This window comes from Electrona antarctica (genome assembly GCF_951216825.1).
Source record: "Electrona antarctica genome assembly, chromosome: 15".
NCBI lineage: Eukaryota > Metazoa > Chordata > Actinopteri > Myctophiformes > Myctophidae > Electrona > Electrona antarctica.
The window spans coordinates 31,917,045-31,934,599 of NC_136796.1; positions in this window are offsets into that span (position 1 = coordinate 31,917,045).

Below are 17,555 nucleotides of genomic sequence, written 5' to 3' on the forward strand. Positions count from 1 at the left end.
GAGAAACTTAGCCGATTTTCAACCTATAAATCCTAGTGTTCTGAGGAAGGTACCCTATTTCCTCTGTGTATTTCTCCACTAAAGGTCTTGCTACACTCAATTATTGATGTCCCCACATCGGAACAATGGGATTTAGGGCGAAAATCGTTTTGCCTTTAAGTGTCATCTATACCCTGTAGTACAACAATGTGATTTGCTTGCCAATAACAACTGACCTACAAGCTACCCATACGTCACAGTGTGATGCGTTGTGAGCTTATTGTTTGATTAGATCACTTGTTCTCAGCAAGCGATTACATTGTGCAATGAGGTACACACTGTTATCTTATTTTATCTCATCTACAGTAGGTGGTGTTCCAAAAAGCCAGTATCTTGCCCACAGTGTCTGTGATGATGACCACACAGCATGTTTCAGCAGATCTGCGTAAAATCCAATCTTATATTATCGTGCCACACATAATAGTGTTAACATAATCAAATGTGTTGCCCCGAGAGGTGAGAAGAGACCATTGTGAGAGTTAATGTAGCATCAAAGTCAGTGTAACCACGTTAGCCCTGTACACGTCAGCTATTTGAAAATAGACCATCTAAATGCTTTTTTAAACCTCATACCTCAACCTGGTGTCAATGAATGCTTGGCACAATGCCACATGTCAGTAGCTATAAACAAACAAACATGCTGTACAAACAAACAATATCATACCATGGCAAAATAAAGGAAAAGAAAAGAAAAAATACTTTTTACCAGTTCCTTAACAAATTAACTGCTCCTGACGGAAGCTTCCGCCAGTTGGAATCCAACCGGCAACTGCTTCTGGCGTAACGCTCCGTCTGATAAGCTTTATTATTGATATCAAACCGGATCGCTGTTGTTGTGAGTGATTGTGCTTTTAATGATTAATTGGTGTTCATATTGATTTGTTACTGAAGGTCTGAAGTGGATCCAGGGATCCCAAAGGATTTTGAAACAATATAGCTTTAATGAATATTGAATAGCCTCATGAATGTGTAGAGCAATTTGTGCGTGCGTGCGTGCGTGCGTGCGTGCGTGCGTGCGTGCGTGCGTGCGTGCGTGCGTGCGTGCGTGCGTGCGTGTCACACTATACACGAAGAAACCTCGTCTGTCTGGAACCGCGTTTCTCCTCAGTGGGTTGACCAATTGATCTGAATTTGCACATGGGCATTGACCGTTGCTGGAACACAAAGACAGTGACAAATTTATTTTTTAATCCCATGTTTAAGCTGTTTATTACTATAAGTGGTTTTTGTGAATGGTCCTCGCAGAATATGGGATCCGTAGTCGTGGTTGCAGTCCCATAGCCCGGATGAATGTGTGGACAATTTGTGGTGCATTGATTAGTTAGTACTAGTAGTACCCATTGATTAGTACTAGTAGTACCCATTGATTAGTACTAGTAGTACCCATTGATTAGTACTAGTAGTACCCATTAGTTAGTACTAGTAGTACCCATTGATTAGTACTAGTAGTATCCATTGATTAGTACTAGTAGTATCCATTGATTAGTACTAGTAGTACCCATTGATTAGTACTAGTAGTATCCATTGATTAGTACTAGTAGTATCCATTGATTAGTACTAGTAGTACCCATTGATTAGTACTAGTAGTACCCATTGATTAGTACTAGTAGTACCCATTGATTAGTACTAGTAGTATCCATTGATTAGTACTAGTAGTACCCATTGATTAGTACTAGTAGTACCCATTGTTGTGGACGATCAAGTTGTGGACAAGTTGCAGTCAGTGTTTTACTGTTTGGAGGAGGCAAGATTCATGTACTTATTGGCCAGTTTGTGACCCAAATCTTGTAAGATTTTGGAATGAATATAATTCCAGATTTTTGGCATTTGTGGTATTTTTTTCATTTCATTGTGCGCTTGGAGATCGGCTAGATATTCGTAGATATTCGGACCCCCTAGGCTAGGGTACAGCAGGTGCCAACTACGTACATGTTCGTACCCCTCGTACACTCCATATATTTACCTTTTAGCATTGCTCCGGTTGCTATGCAACGCCTCCATCCCCACCAGCTATGGGATTTTTACATCCAGGCTCCATTTATCTCCATTACAATCAGTTATAGATATCATGATATATCGTTGGTGAAATCTCTTGCAATATATTGAATATCGCAATATATAGAATATAGTGATATTATCATTATCGAGGGCCTAATATCGTCCCACCCCTAATAATGATGGGTATGGACTAGTAGCCTACAGTACAGTGCTCGCTCGCACACACACACACACACACACACACACACACACACACACACACACACACACACACACACACACACACACACACACACACAGTCACACACAGTCACACACACACACTCCTCCACTTTCACATTCTATTTTCTCCGGTTACCTCTTGTCGACAGTGATAGCACGTGCTGACTAAAAGCAGTCAGATGTGTCCACCCCCCCCCCCCCCCCCCCCCACCATCCCCAATCCATCTACACACTCATTGATCAAGTGAGAGAGTGACAAGAACGCAGTGCTGCCTGCCTGAGATGTTTGTGGAGGGAGGGGAGGGAGGGCGAAAACTTTTTCCTGCGTGCCTTCTCAATCTTTCCCTTTCGGCGCCACTGACACGTCGTTCTTCACTCTGTTCCCCAACCGTTCTTCTCTTGTTCACACGCACGTTCACAGACACGGGACACCCACAAGACACATTCGCACCTTCATTTGTCATCGCCACCCCTCTCTGTCTCTCTCTCTCTCTCTCTCTCTCTCTCTCTCTCTCTGTGCTTTCACAACCATCCTGATCGCTGCATTTCAATTGGCCGTTGTGACTGAACTGAACTGATCTGCTGATGCAGGTGATGGTAGGAGAGGCCTACTGATCGTGTGCGTGTGCGTGTGCGTGTGCGTGCGCGTGCGTGTGCGTGTGCGTGTGCGTGTGCGTGCGCGGGTGGGTGCGTGCGTGCGTGCGTGCGTGCGTGCGTGCGTGCGTGCGTGCGTGCGTGCGTGCGTGCGTGCGTGTGTGTGCGCGCCCCGGTGGAATGCACTGACTGACTGCATTTCATGTTCCTCTCTTTGTTCTTTCGTTCCCTATAGTCGGAAACATGTTCCTGTGAATGCAAATGTTGAGAGCTCAGCTCGCACCAGCATCTCACCCTCTCTCTGTTGCACCTGTGATCCTGTGATGTGACAATGAAGTTGATTTCTGATTCAGAGTCATATACAGCTGCACCTACATGAGCGCCAACCCTCCCTTCCAGCCACACGCTCACGCACACACACGTGCACACACACACACACACACACACACACACACACACACACACACACACACACACAAACACATGCATGCTCACACACACACACGTGCACGCTCACGCACACACACGTGCATGCACACAGGCATACACATGCGGCATACACACACATGCATGCATTAAGTAAGTTAGGTAGTTACAGTACTCCAGCATTCTTACACAGCTTCATAATCAAGGGTCAGAGGATACACTTGCACTGCTGTTTCTGTTTCATAAGAGGATTAAAAAGAGAGAGAGAGAGAGAGAGAGAGAGAGAGAGGAGAGAGAGAGAGAGAGGAACATTTGGGGTGAAAGTGATGACGTCCACTCTACGCAGAAACAGTAGAAACAGCACTTCTAAGGTCCACCGGTCCACCCCCCCCCGACAACGCTTTGACAGTGTTTCTCTCCCCTCTCGCTCTCACTCTCTCGCTTCTTCTTATCGCCTCTTTCCACCGGCCTCCGTCCTGTCTGTTCCTCTTCTGCTCTTTCTCTCATCCACCTCTTCTTCTCTCCCGACGCAGTGCCCTGTCTATGACTATAGACTCTCTCATCCACCTCTTCTCCCTCCCTAGACTATAGACTCTCTCATCCACCTCTTCTCCCTCCCTAGACTATAGACTCTCTCATCCACCTCTTCTTCCTCCCTAGACTATAGACTCTCTCATCCACCTCTTCTCCCTCCCTAGACTATAGACTCTCTCATCCACCTCTTCTCCCTCCCTAGACTATAGACTCTCTCATCCACCTCTTCTCCCTCCCTAGACTATAGACTCTCTCATCCACCTCTTCTCCCTCCCTAGACTATAGACTCTCTCATCCACCTCTTCTCCCTCCCTAGACTATAGACTCTCTCATCCACCTCTTCTCCCTCCCTAGACTATAGACTCTCTCATCCACCTCTTCTCCCTCCCTAGACTATAGACTCTCTCATCCACCTCTTCTTCCTCCCTAGACTATAGACTCTCTCATCCACCTCTTCTCCCTCCCTAGACTATAGACTCTCTCATCCACCTCTTCTCCCTCCCTAGACTATAGACTCTCTCATCCACCTCTTCTCCCTCCCTAGACTATAGACTCTCTCATCCACCTCTTCTCCCTCCCTAGACTATAGACTCTCTCATCCACCTCTTCTCCCTCCCTAGACTATAGACTCTCTCATCCACCTCTTCTCCCTCCCTAGACTATAGACTCTCTCATCCACCTCTTCTTCCTCCCTAGACTATAGACTCTCTCATCCACCTCTTCTCCCTCCCTAGACTATAGACTCTCTCATCCACCTCTTCTCCCTCCCTAGACTATAGACTCTCTCCACAAGCTGCTGTGCTCCTCTCATTAAAGTCTCTTTCACGGGGACTGGAGGAAGACAATGGGCGGTTGGAAAACAGCAGACAATGGGAGACAAGGATTATCCCTGTGCTTACATCTACTTCTAAACACCCCCCCCCCCCCCCCCCCGATCCATCATCTTCAGTGGTGGAAATAGTACTCGCATTTTGTACGTGTCAATACTGCAGCGTAGAAATACTCTGTTACAAGTAAAAGTCTGGAATTCAAAATGTCAAATGGCCGAAATGTATAGGGCTTACTGTATGTCTTGTAATAATAATCCACATTCACAAAGTAACTAGTAAGTAAAGCTGTCAAATGAATGTAGTGGAGTGAAAGTACAATATTTGGATCTGAGATGTAGTGGAGTAGAAGTAAAAGTTTTGGAAATTGCCTACTCAAGTACAAATAATTAAGTACAGTACTTAATTAAATCTCTGGATCCCCTTGAAAACGAGATGATTCATCTCAAGGGGTTATTCCCAATAAAGAACTTCCATACAAATGTACTTAGTTACCCCTCCCACGCCCCCCCGGCTCTCCCTCTCTCTTCTCCTCGTCCTTGTTTTCCCACCATGTCAATAATTGTTCTCTTCATCTTCCTTTCTTTGTTCTTTCTTTGGCTTTTGTCTTTTGTTTTATTTTTCTGATCTTTATAACTTTAAGCGGCTGTTTTTTCTCTCTCTCCCTCCCATGGTCTTGTCATCGTCCCTTTCTTTGCACGAGTCATGGCGTCTTTGTCTCCCCGTGGTAGAGCATCCCTTCCCCGATGCGTCCTCCTGCCATGCCCCTCTGTCTGCTGTCGCCAGCTCCCTTTATACTTTCACATGACTCATCTCTCTATCTCTATCTCTCTGTCTCTGACTCTCTCTCTTGCCCACCTCCCCCCATCCCTCCATTAACATTTTATAAAGTCCCTGTTCAGTCTTCGGTTCCAACTTCCAAGAGGCACCTGCTTCGAATGCACAGATATGGACATTTTTGTCCGATACCAATGTTTAAAATAACAATTTAGCCGATATGTTTATTTTGGTTTTGTTATTATTTCCCTCTTTTTGTGCCAGGTAAACAAATACATCTTCAATGCAAGAAATAAATGTTCAGAATTTACTGCTTAAATCACAGCAGTGTGTGTGTTCATGATGTGCAGTGTTTTGTTCAAAACGGATCACTCCTGCGATCTTTGGAAGTCAATCTTGTTGATTTGTTTTGCAAAAAGCGACCTCCTGGTGGCGCTATAACAGACCATTGAGGAAAAAGTGGGGCAGAGGTTCAGCTCTGGCATCCAGGGAGTGTGTGTGCAGAGTGTGACTGCGATCAAGCCAACGGTGCCAGAGATTAGCTGTACACAGACCCATGCCTTCGACCTGGTGGAGACAATAAACATCCCGTATCCCGTATTAAGTGGTCAGATGGGTGGGCCACAAACACTTGAGAGATCTTCCTTGTGGGCCCTTCATGATCCATGACAAGGTTGAGATCCCACACACACACACACGCGCACACACGCACGCACGCACGCACGCACGCACGCACGCACGCACGCACGCACGCACGCACGCACGCACGCACGCACGCACGCACGCACGCACGCACGCACACACGCACGCACGCACGCACACACACACACACGCAGCTCTATGAAATTATAATGCTGTTTGACTAAATGCTGTGACTAATGCGTCACTTTTCCACAGAGGACTGCATGCACCTGTGACCAAATGAGGAAGGGATCCGGAAAAAGGCTGAGGTCAGAGAGAGAGAGAGAGAGAGAGAGAGAGAGAGAGAGAGAGAGAGAGAGAGAGAGAGAGAGAGAGAGAGACAGAGAGAGAGAGAGACAGAGAGAGAGACAGAGAGACAGAGACAGAGACAGAGACAGAGACAGAGACAGAGAGACAGAGAGAGAGAGAGAGAGAGAGAGAGAGAGAGAGAGACAGAGAGAGAGACAGAGAGAGAGAGAGAGAGAGAGAGAGAGAGAGACAGAGACAGAGACAGAGACAGAGACAGAGAGACAGAGAGACAGAGAGAGACAGAGACAGAGACAGAGACAGAGACAGAGAGACAGAGACAGAGACAGAGAGAGAGAGACAGAGACAGAGACAGAGACAGAGACAGAGACAGAGACAGAGAGAGAGAGAGAGAGAGAGAGAGAGAGAGAGAGAGAGAGACTTTTGACTTTTTATAAAACCTTTTTATTTACAAACTAAAAAAGAACAGCAAACGCTTTACTTGTTTTCAGTCAAACATGGCATCTTGCATACAACTCGAAACAAAAAAACAAAACATCATTATTCATATTCAAAAAAAACATTGCTGCAACAAACCAGTGCAGAGGGTTCAGCCAGTGACGTGCTGCTGCTGCCCCTGAACCCCCCCTATACGCCGAGTCCTCCTCCACACCCAGCCCGTCTCTGGACACAACAGTACAGTACAAGTCCACTTTCCTCTCCCCTCCTGTGATTCTCATGTTCAGTATCTTTCATAGTTTTTCGATGCACAGTTCTGGGAAACAACCCACACGGCAAGGTGATATCAGCCCCAACAGATCAGCTATTGCTCCTGCGTCCACCAAGCTCTGACCAGCTACATCCAACAGCTCCACCATGACCACTGTCACACAGGCTGTGAGTGAGCCTCGATGTTGGACTGTGATGAAGGTCCATCCTGGCCCTTCCAACGAGAGGTCCGTCTGAGAATCCGAGTCTACACGTAGCACTCGCAGCGGGCTCCAGCCACTCCACCATTGTCCAGTCAACCAAAGCCAACCCAGCTCACAAGTGGCCGGCTGTATCATTGTCCAGTTAATCTTCATGTCCATTAAAGACAGAACCAAATGCAAAAGAGGACCCAGCGCACAGAAGGAACCCAGCGGCACCACCACCATCACCATTCTAATTCCGCATCAATCCTCTGCACCAGTTTCTTCACTCTGAAAATCTCTTGCCTGGTAAAGCATACTCCTTCTGTTAACTTCATGTTTTGCCTGGCAGCCTTCACAAAACCCTTACTATCTGGGAAGTACTTTTCAACTTCGATCAGTCTCTTGTTTTTTGTTTTCTGCAAAAAACGTTTCATTTCTGACACCCCATAGACATTTTTCTTTTTTACACATGTTTCATCATCGCTCACCCAACCACAAGTACTATCGTCTGAATTGAGTTCACTTTTCCCCTCGGTCACTTTTTTTGCTTTTGTCCCATTTGATCCTTTTGCCTTTCTTTTCTGCCCCACCACCTTCACCCCTTCCTCCTCAGCCCCCATCTCCATGTCAGCTACTTTAGCCCCTCCCTCCTCCACTTGACTGACAGGAGGACTACTGTCCTCTTGGGAACTTGTGTCAGCCACAGGTTCAGCATTAACCATTTCTCCTTCACCTCCACTGTTTTCCTGCTGGCTATTTTCTTTTTCCCCTTCATCTTCACCCGTTTGCTCAGTTCCCCCCCCATCTTTATTGACATTTTCTGCCAACAACTCGGGTTCAGCATTCACTCCTTCATCTTCACCCACCTGCCCACTCCCAGTACCATCCCCATTAACGTTTCCCATCTCCTTCTCAACATTTTTTCCCCAGGGATTACTCCCCCTCCCCCCCCTGGTAGCATTGCTTGTCCCCTCGCCAGAGTCAACAACCCTCTCTGGACAGGACCTTATCAAGTGCCCTTCCACCCCACAGCCAAAGCACTTCATATTCTCGGTTGTAGCAAATAAAGTGTATTCAAAATTGTCGACTTTGATCTTAAAGCCTGTAATCAGCTCTTTGCTCCTGTTTCTCAAAATCATGAACAGCATTCTCCTGTGAGAAACAACATGTCGCAACTCAGGTGATTCACACCCTGACGGGAGCTTTTTAATCGGCGACACCACCTTCCCAAACTTGGTCAACTCTCTCACTATAAGTTCATCATCAATGAAAGGGGGGACGTTTGACAGGAACACTTTACTCGATGGCATTGCGAGTGGCGTTGCTTTCACAAGCGTGCCCTTTATCTCAACGCCCCTCTCGATCACCGCGTTTGCTTTATTCATCCCATCGACAAAAATTACAACGCCACCATTCATCCTGGCAGCAGATTTAACGCTAGCGGGTCCGACTACTTTTGCGACCGCTAAACTACAGTCCTCTACAGAACACGGAAAAGCTGGCGAGATCTTAAAGCCATGCTTCCTTGTAAGAGTTGTGAAAGCCATGGCGACGCCGACAGCGCGCAGCAAACACAAACCCACCAACAGCAGTTTAAACACTAGACCAGTGTAAACACCGCAAAACCCAACACTAGCGATATAGAAGAGAAAGCATAGACAGAGTATAGATAGAACAAACACTCACTCCGTAACCTCACTCCGCACCACGCTCCCCACTCACACACATCCGCACGAGAGAGAGAGAGAGAGAGAGAGAGAGAGAGAGAGAGAGAGAGAGACAGAGACAGAGACAGAGACAGAGAGAGAGAGAGAGAGAGAGAGACAGAGAGACAGAGAGAGAGAGAGAGAGAGAGACAGAGACAGAGACAGACAGAGAGAGAGAGACAGAGAGAGAGAGAGAGAGAGAGAGAGAGAGACAGAGAGAGAGAGAGAGACAGACAGAGAGAGAGAGAGAGACAGACAGAGAGAGAGAGACAGACAGAGAGAGAGAGAGAGACAGACAGAGAGAGAGAGAGACAGACAGAGACAGAGACAGAGACAGAGACAGAGAGAGAGAGATTTTGATTTTTAAAAGCTCTTTATTAAAACTTTCCAAATCAGCTCATCTCGTTACAGAAAGGTAAAAAACAAAAATTGTTCCACCCTCAAACAGCTACGCAGTACATGAATAAGATACAGAGTATTTTTTTTTTTTTTTCCTTTTCTTTTTTTTTAAAAACAAAGGACCAACTCTCCCTCTTCCTGTGGTAAGCATAACACCCCCCCAACAGCCCAAATATGAACAAAACCTTCCATATTATTTGTTAGCTTGTAATATGCATGTTCTACCCTAAGTCTGGCAGCCACCATCCCCGTTAGGACTTGCACTGGATCTATAGACCCAGCCCCCTTTAGCTTGTTCCTTCTGGTGATCCAGATCGCGAGCTTTGCCATACCAGACATGAAGTTTAACATTGTATGCACCATCTTCCTTGCTGCAGCATACTTTGGACCAAAAATAAATTTCTCAAAAGAAAAATCTTCGCCTAGTCCTAAAAACCACCACTCCAACAACTCAAGAACACTTTTTAACCTTGTACAATTAGTAAACAAATGTGCAAGCGTTTCTGGTTGTGAACAGAAAGGACAGCCCTCCCCTGTGCTTGGATCCAGGTGTGTCAGGTGTCTATTAGTGGCAATGGCCCCATGCACAATCCTCCACTGGAGGTCGGCCGCTCGTTTGTCGATTGGCCTCTTGTACAATGACCTCCAACAACCCTTAGGGGAAGAGTCCGGGCCGAAAACCCCAGCCCACCTTGATGCTCTGTACCCCGTCAACGAGCGTGCATGTGAGACCTTAACACAGATGTGATAGGCCTCCTTTTTTTCCATCTCACTGAATTGTCCCAGTTTTGGGGTTTTGAATGAGAGAAGTTGGTCCTCCCCCTCCTGCCACTCCCCAACAGCCGGAGTGACAGTTAGAGATGGGAAACTGTACACACAATCATCATCCCATTGATCAGAGTTGTCACGGTTTTCAGCAAACACTCTTAGGGGCTCCGATAAGGAACCACGGACCTCTCGAACTATCCTCGACAAGAGCCTTGAGGATCTGATGTTGGCCATCTGCCCCAGCACATCCACGGATGTCTGTGTGGCTTTCAGCAGGTGCCCCAGCTTGACACAGCCTGCCTCTCGTAGAGCAGCCCTCAGACTGGGTGATGACAGCGTTTCAGTCTTTAAAAAGTCATTGAAGAACAGTGGTTCCTCGAAAATCCACATCCCAGGTATGTCACCAGGGTCCCTGGAGGCCTGAAGAACCTGCCACGCTTGAAGGACTGAGACATAGAACGGTGTAAGTCCTGTAGTGTCCGCCTCGTTCAGGTTCAATAAGAACAGCTGTTTGTCGTAGCCCAGGCGACCGGCCTTCTTTAATATTAGGCTGGCTGTGCCCAGCCACCTTGCCCCACAGTCATACAGCAGTCTCTGGCCTGCTTCAAGCCTGAAAGCAGACACTCGCGAGGAAATGTCTATTAAGCCTTGTCCACCTTCCTCCACTGGAAGGTACAGAGCTGCAGCCCTTATCCAATGCTGCCCGGCCCAGAAGAAGTCGACCAACAATCTTTGCACCTCCTCTATTAGGCCCCTGGGTGGAGGTAGAACAATCAGTCTGTGCCAGAGCATAGATGCAACTAAGTTGTTCACGACCAAGACCCTCCCCCTAAAAGATAGCTGGGGTAGGAGCCATCTCCACTTTGACAGCCTGACACGCACTTTTTCCAGCACTCCCTCCCAGTTCTTTTCCTGATATTCTGCCGCACCTAAGTGAACTCCCAGAAACTTCATCCCCTGCCTTCCCCACTGTAGACCTCCGGGCAGGTTGGGAACCACCTCCCCCCTCCAGTGCCCCACCTGTAGGGCCTCACACTTCCCCCAGTTCACCCTAGCTGATGAAGCTTTTTGATACATGTCAAGGCATTTTTTTATTCCTTCTATATCCCCCTGGTTCTTAATAAAGATGCTTACATCATCAGCATAAGCTGAGACAACATAAGGGGGACTTTGGGTCATTCCGGGCAGAGATAAGCCATTAAGAGTGCTCCTGAATTTACATAAAAGTGGTTCTATAACAATGCTGTAGAGCTGACCGGATATGGGACACCCCTGTCTGATCCCCCTGCTGACTGGTATAGGTCTGCTCAACCCACCTCCCACCTTAACCATGCAGCTTGCATCCTCGTACAGCAAACCTATCCATTTTATGAAACTCTTCCCAATACCAAAGCCACTCAAGGTGGAGAAAAGATAACCATGGTCGACTTTGTCGAAAGCCTTCTCCTGATCAATTGATAAGACCCCAACATTTATGTCATGTGACTTGCAAACCTCTAGCACATCCCTAATTAAAAACAAATTGTCCATAATAGTCCTTTCTGGTACACAATAAGTTTGGTCTGGTTGTATTAATACACCTAGGTGGTCCTTCAGTCTGTTGGAAAGTGCCCTGGAGAGCACTTTGTAGTCCGAGCACAGTAATGCTACAGGTCTCCAGTTCTTTAGGAGGGCTAGGTCTCCCTTTTTGGGGAGGAGCGAGAGAACTGCTCTCCTGCATGAAGGTGGCAGGGAGCCGTTTTTATAGCATTCCAGCATTATTCCATGAAAGTCATGTCCCATACATTCCCAGAAAGCCTTGTAAAACTCAATGGGCAGCCCGTCTACCCCTGGCGCTCGGCCAGCAGCTAGCTGTCCTACTGCTGTGGTCAGTTCTTCATAAGACAGGTTCCTATCCAGGTCAGCTCTCTCCCTGGGCGTGAGCTTGACTAGACCTTCCAAAAGTTCTGACTGGCACTGCTCCTCACACGGCTCCGCTCCGAATAGAGCTGTGTAGAAGTCAACAGCACATCTCCTCATCTCACCAGAGTCTGTAGAAACCCTGCCATCTGGCAGTCTTAGACAGGACATCTGCCTCCCCTTTGCTTTCTTCTTCTCCAGGTTGAAAAAGAACGAACTTGGAGCATCCATGTCCTTAATTGTCGTATAGCGAGCTCTAACGAGAGCTCCCTTCACTCTCTCCCTCATAAAGGAATTAAGCTCCAGTCTTTTTTTCTGAAGCAAAGTCTCATCATCGGAACTTGTGTCAGAGTGTAGTCCACTTTCAATGTTCTTTATTTCCATTTCCAATTTATCCATCACATCCCTAGTGTTAGTTGTAGTGTAAGATGTATACTGCTGGCAAAGAACACGGATTTGGGCTTTCCCTATTTCCCACCACATGCTCAATGACTCAAAGTCACTTTTTTTCTGAGTCCAAATTGACCAAAAAGTTTTAAAATTCTGACAAAAGGTTGTATCTTGCAACAGTTTTGTGTTGAAGTGCCAGTAACTATTAACTTTTTCTCCAGAAGAAAGACTCAGACATACAGTAGTTAGATGGTGATCACTGAACCCCACTGGACTAATACAACTACTAGTCAGCTGACCTCTGAGCCCTTCTGATATGTATATCCTGTCCAGTCTAGCTGCACTCACCCTGTTATCCACTATCTTAATCCATGTGTACTGCCTTGCTTTTTCGTGTTTCAATCTCCATGCATCTACTAATTCTAAGTGGCTAATTGTGGTTTTCAAACTGACTGATGACTGTAAGTGCGGCTCCTCGCTCATACGGTCGAGAGTAAAATCTGTCGTACAATTCCAGTCACCGGAAACAATTTTGAGGTCCTGATTCATGGCTAGCCCGTCTTTCAGTTTATTGAAAAGAGTTATTCTCTCTGAACCTTGGTTAGGGGCATAAACATTGACAAAGCAGAACACACACCCCTCAACTTCTGCTCTGACCACTGCCACCCTCCCCTTTACAAGCTCTTCTTTAGATAAAATATTCACATTTAATTTGTCTGAAAAGAGAACTGCAACGCCTCCACTGACATTACTACCATGACTTAGAAAAGAGGAGCCTTTCCAAAACAGGCCCCAGTCTACTTCATTTTCCTCATCACTGTGAGTTTCCTGCAAAAAGAGCACATCAATTCTCTTCTGCTCTACTATCTCTGCTATTAGAGCCCTCTTATGCCTGTCCCTCCCTCCATTCATATTCAAAGAACCTATCTTAAGCCCCCCCATCAGAAAACAAGAGTGCAGAGAAATAGAGATCAGTAGAAACAAGCTCAAGAGTGAGCAAGACCCCTTGTGATGCATGATTTACTTTTTTTTCTTGAGGGCAGCAGCCCTCTTTCCTGCCCTCTTTGTGGGTGCTTCCACTACCTTATTCACAGAAGTTACAAACTTCCTCAGACGAAACCTCTTTCTTTCATCCAATAAGTCAGTCCCAACTGTTTTCTGTAAGACATTAACACTCCTTATGAACTTTTCTATATTAGGAAAGTAGTCATTTACTTTAACAGATTTCCCAAATGTCTCATCCAGAAAATCGTTTATTTCATCCAAGGAGTAAAACTCGTTTTTTCTCCCCCCCTTGGATTCTTTTTCAGTTTCACTTTCTGGCTCACTTTCATCATACTCCTCCTCTTCCATCTCCATTTCACTGTTCTGCTGACTGTTTGACAAGGAGGTGTTGCCTCCTCCTGTCACTGCGCTACTACTAGGCACTGACAGTCCCTCCTCTGAGGAGCTTGTAGAGGCACCTACATTGGCGCCATCACCAGCATTAGCCACGTCCGCTTCAATTTGCGAGTGTGTCAACTGTGAAGACTGACTCACAACTTCAGCCTCATCTGCTGATCCTTGTGTCTCATCAATCTGTTCTATCACTGGCTGCTCATCTGTCACGCTAACAACATCATCCTGTTCTACCGCTGGCTGTTCGTCTGCCGCGATAATAACATCATCCTGTTCTACCGCTGGCTGTTCGTCTGCCGCGATAATAACATCATTCTGTTCTATCACTAGCTGCTCGTCTGCTGCGCTAACGTCATCATTATCAGGGGGCGGGGCCGCAGCCGCGGCTGCCCTCAGTGCCCTGGCTATAGCCTGCCTTGCTACGGCTGTAGCCTCGGCTCTTTGTTTTCGCGGACACGCAAGACGCTTATGTCCAAACATCCCGCACTCAAAACATCTCATGTTGCCACCGTTAGCATAGACCATATAATGACTGTTGTCATATTTCACTTTGAATGACACCTCCAACTCCTGTGTAGGAGAGTCGAGGAACATGTATGCTTGTCTGCGAAGTGAGTGGACATGCTTTAGCTTCGCGTCTTTACACCCGAGGCTTACAGCCTTGAGTGGGCTGGAAAACTTGCCAAAGCGTTTGAGTTCTTGCTCTAACAGCTCGTTTGGAATAAACGGCGGTACACCTGAAACTATAATTCTCGTAGAGGGTGCATACAGCGGGGAAACCTGCACAAACAGGTCACGTATAAACACGCCGCTCGCAACAAGTTGATGCACATATCTTTCCTCTTTCACAAACACGATAACACCTTTATTCATGCGCGATGCATATTCAAGGTTAGCGTGCTCAATCAATTCTCCGACAGCCAACAAAACCTCTTCCACCATAACATTAGGCTGAGGTACCAGCCGAACTCCATGCTTAATGGACAGAGACGGCGTCCCTTGAGACGCCATCTCCCCCCCCAAGCCTCTTCCCAAGTCACGCCAAACAGCCGAGTAACTTCACAATCCAGCGAAATAACGAAAAGGATAACTTTACCTGATCATGCGAAAACCAACAGAAAAGGCCAAGTAGAAACAAAAAGTAGAATCCAAGAATGCAGGCCTCTCACTCACGCATTCACCCCTCACAAACTCCCCACCCGTGCTCACAGCATCCGCTCAGAGAGAGAGAGAGAGAGAGAGAGAGAGAGAGAGAGAGAGAGATAGAGAGAGAGACAGAGACAGAGACAGAGACAGAGACAGACAGAGAGAGAGACGGGGTAGTCACTGTATACTCTTTGGGAATAAAAAAGCCGGAGGCATGTTCTCACATTCGTAGTTTGAGAGCGTAAAACGTGTCCATGTCCATCTTTTACTCTCTGAGTTAAACGAACAGTGTTTATGGCAGGAAGCATAATAGAAATCCAGTCCTCCATCATCACTCTGTCTCTCTCAAGTCATTCTATACCTTCATCTCCACTATGCGTATGCTATGTATTGCATGTACTGTGTATATACATTCATGCATATCATTTATATGCATGAGCCAGGGATGTCCTGAGCACCTTTTTCTTTTTCTTTTTTTTTGCTCCCGGTCCGATTCCGATCGTTTGATTTTGAGTATATGCCGATACTGATTTTCCCCCGATCCGATATTAATTTTTTTATAGAACACTTGCCACATGCCATATCACAATAGTATAATATCCAAAATCACAGACAGTATCCAGTCTAATATCATGATATGGATATAATATTGATACTATAGGGATGTCCCGATCACGATCCGATTCCGATCATTTGAAAATGACGTGATCGGTCCCGATTTCCGATCACGTGATCGGGACAACCCTAATGACGTGATCGGGACAACCCTAATGAGTAAACATATACTGTTTACACACCACACACAATACCACAGAGATAGATGATGAGTCAGTCAATTACGGTCATCCTGTGTGTCTCAGCTCTGGGCAGAGCCCTGTGGTCAGTGGACAACTGGACATGCTGCAGTCTGTTATACTCCCTGTCCACCATCACCCCAAACATACTCACACTGTACAGCACACACACACACACACACACACACACACACACACACACACACACACACACACACACACACACACACACACACACACACACCACTCCCCCCTCCTCCTCCTCCATTGTAGTGCCACGATTAAAGGTGTTCCAATACTCGTCCTCCCCGAACTATGAATAATGGAGGAATCCCATATGTGCCGGCTTGTAGAAACTAGATCACCAACTGTGGGGCCTGGGGAAGCCTGCTTGGGCCCTGGGCTGCCCTGGGGCCTTCTGGGTGGGCATGGTGCTGGGAGGAGGATGGGTTGGAGGCAGGCTGGGTCAGACAGGCTGCCCTGGGGCCTTCGGGGTGGGCATGGTGCTGGGGGGAGGATGGGTTGGAGGCAGGCTGGGTCAGACAGGCTGCCCTGGGGCCTTCGGGGTGGGCATGGTGCTGGGGGGAGGGTGGGTTGGAGGCAGGCTGGGTCAGACAGGCTTCCCACGTGGACCAAACACCGATATATAAGTCTGCACTGTTGTGTATGTGCAGTGCAGGAACATCATGGCTATTTTACCAAATGTGACCGCTTCTTGTCATTGATTTTTTTTTCTTTTCTTAATGTCATGTGAAAGTAGCATCAACTGACATATTGGTTGTTCAGTTTGACCCACCAGTTTTGGAGATATGGCTTATAGAAAACAGGCTTGAAAGGTTCACTTCTGTGGTCTCTAACATTACACCTACGACTACGTAGCTACATGTTTAAGCATGTATTTCATATATTACATGTCGATTTAATTTCATTTATTTCAGACATGCTCTAGTTACTAGAGTATGACTAGAGTCTAGTATGTGAAGATTCTGCCTGTGCTATTAACTCATTTTGGATTAAAAAAGAAAAGAAAAAAAGAACAGTTAGTCTTGCTGCCATGACTGTCTCTGTATCAAAAAGAGTCACAAATGTTACTCTTTTACACCTAAATTCAATACAAAGCGATCATGCATTGCACATCCACGCACATGCTTTATTACAAGACTACTGTTCCCATCAGCTGCCTTTTTTGAAAGCTGCAGCCGGTGTGAAAAGTTGTCATCGGCATTCACAAAGTAAGTAATATTATTTTCCATTCTATCATGGTTGGCACTCAGGACAATATGTAGCTTTCTGGAATGGCAACCTCGGCTGTTGTGATTTAGGTTGACCATCTGAATGGTCCCTAAGAGTCCATGTTAATCTAAACCAAAGGGGTGGTGAGTGAGGATCAGCTGAGTTGCAGGCATGGAGAACACCAGGCCGTATTAGACATACATTCAGTTTATTAGACAGACACAGAGCAATTTGGATGCACTCTGAGCATTTCTCAGAGTGCATCCAGAGTATTTCTCAATACTCTGAGTATTTCTGTACAGTACAATAATAAGCTGCATGATGTGAGTGGAGTTGGATCTCACTCATACTGTAGGCCTATGCCTCAAAATGATATTCAGGAGATCTCATATATCGAATTGCAGGTCAGCAAAGTGTTTTTATAGCAATGGTGCCCTTGTTAAGCTTGTTAAATGCTAGTGTCTGGCACCAAATCATCACAATTTGTCTGCCCAGTCAGTGCCCACTCAAACATAAATTTAGAATTGGCAATTGCTATAAAGCTTTCACTTCTGAACAGTTGGC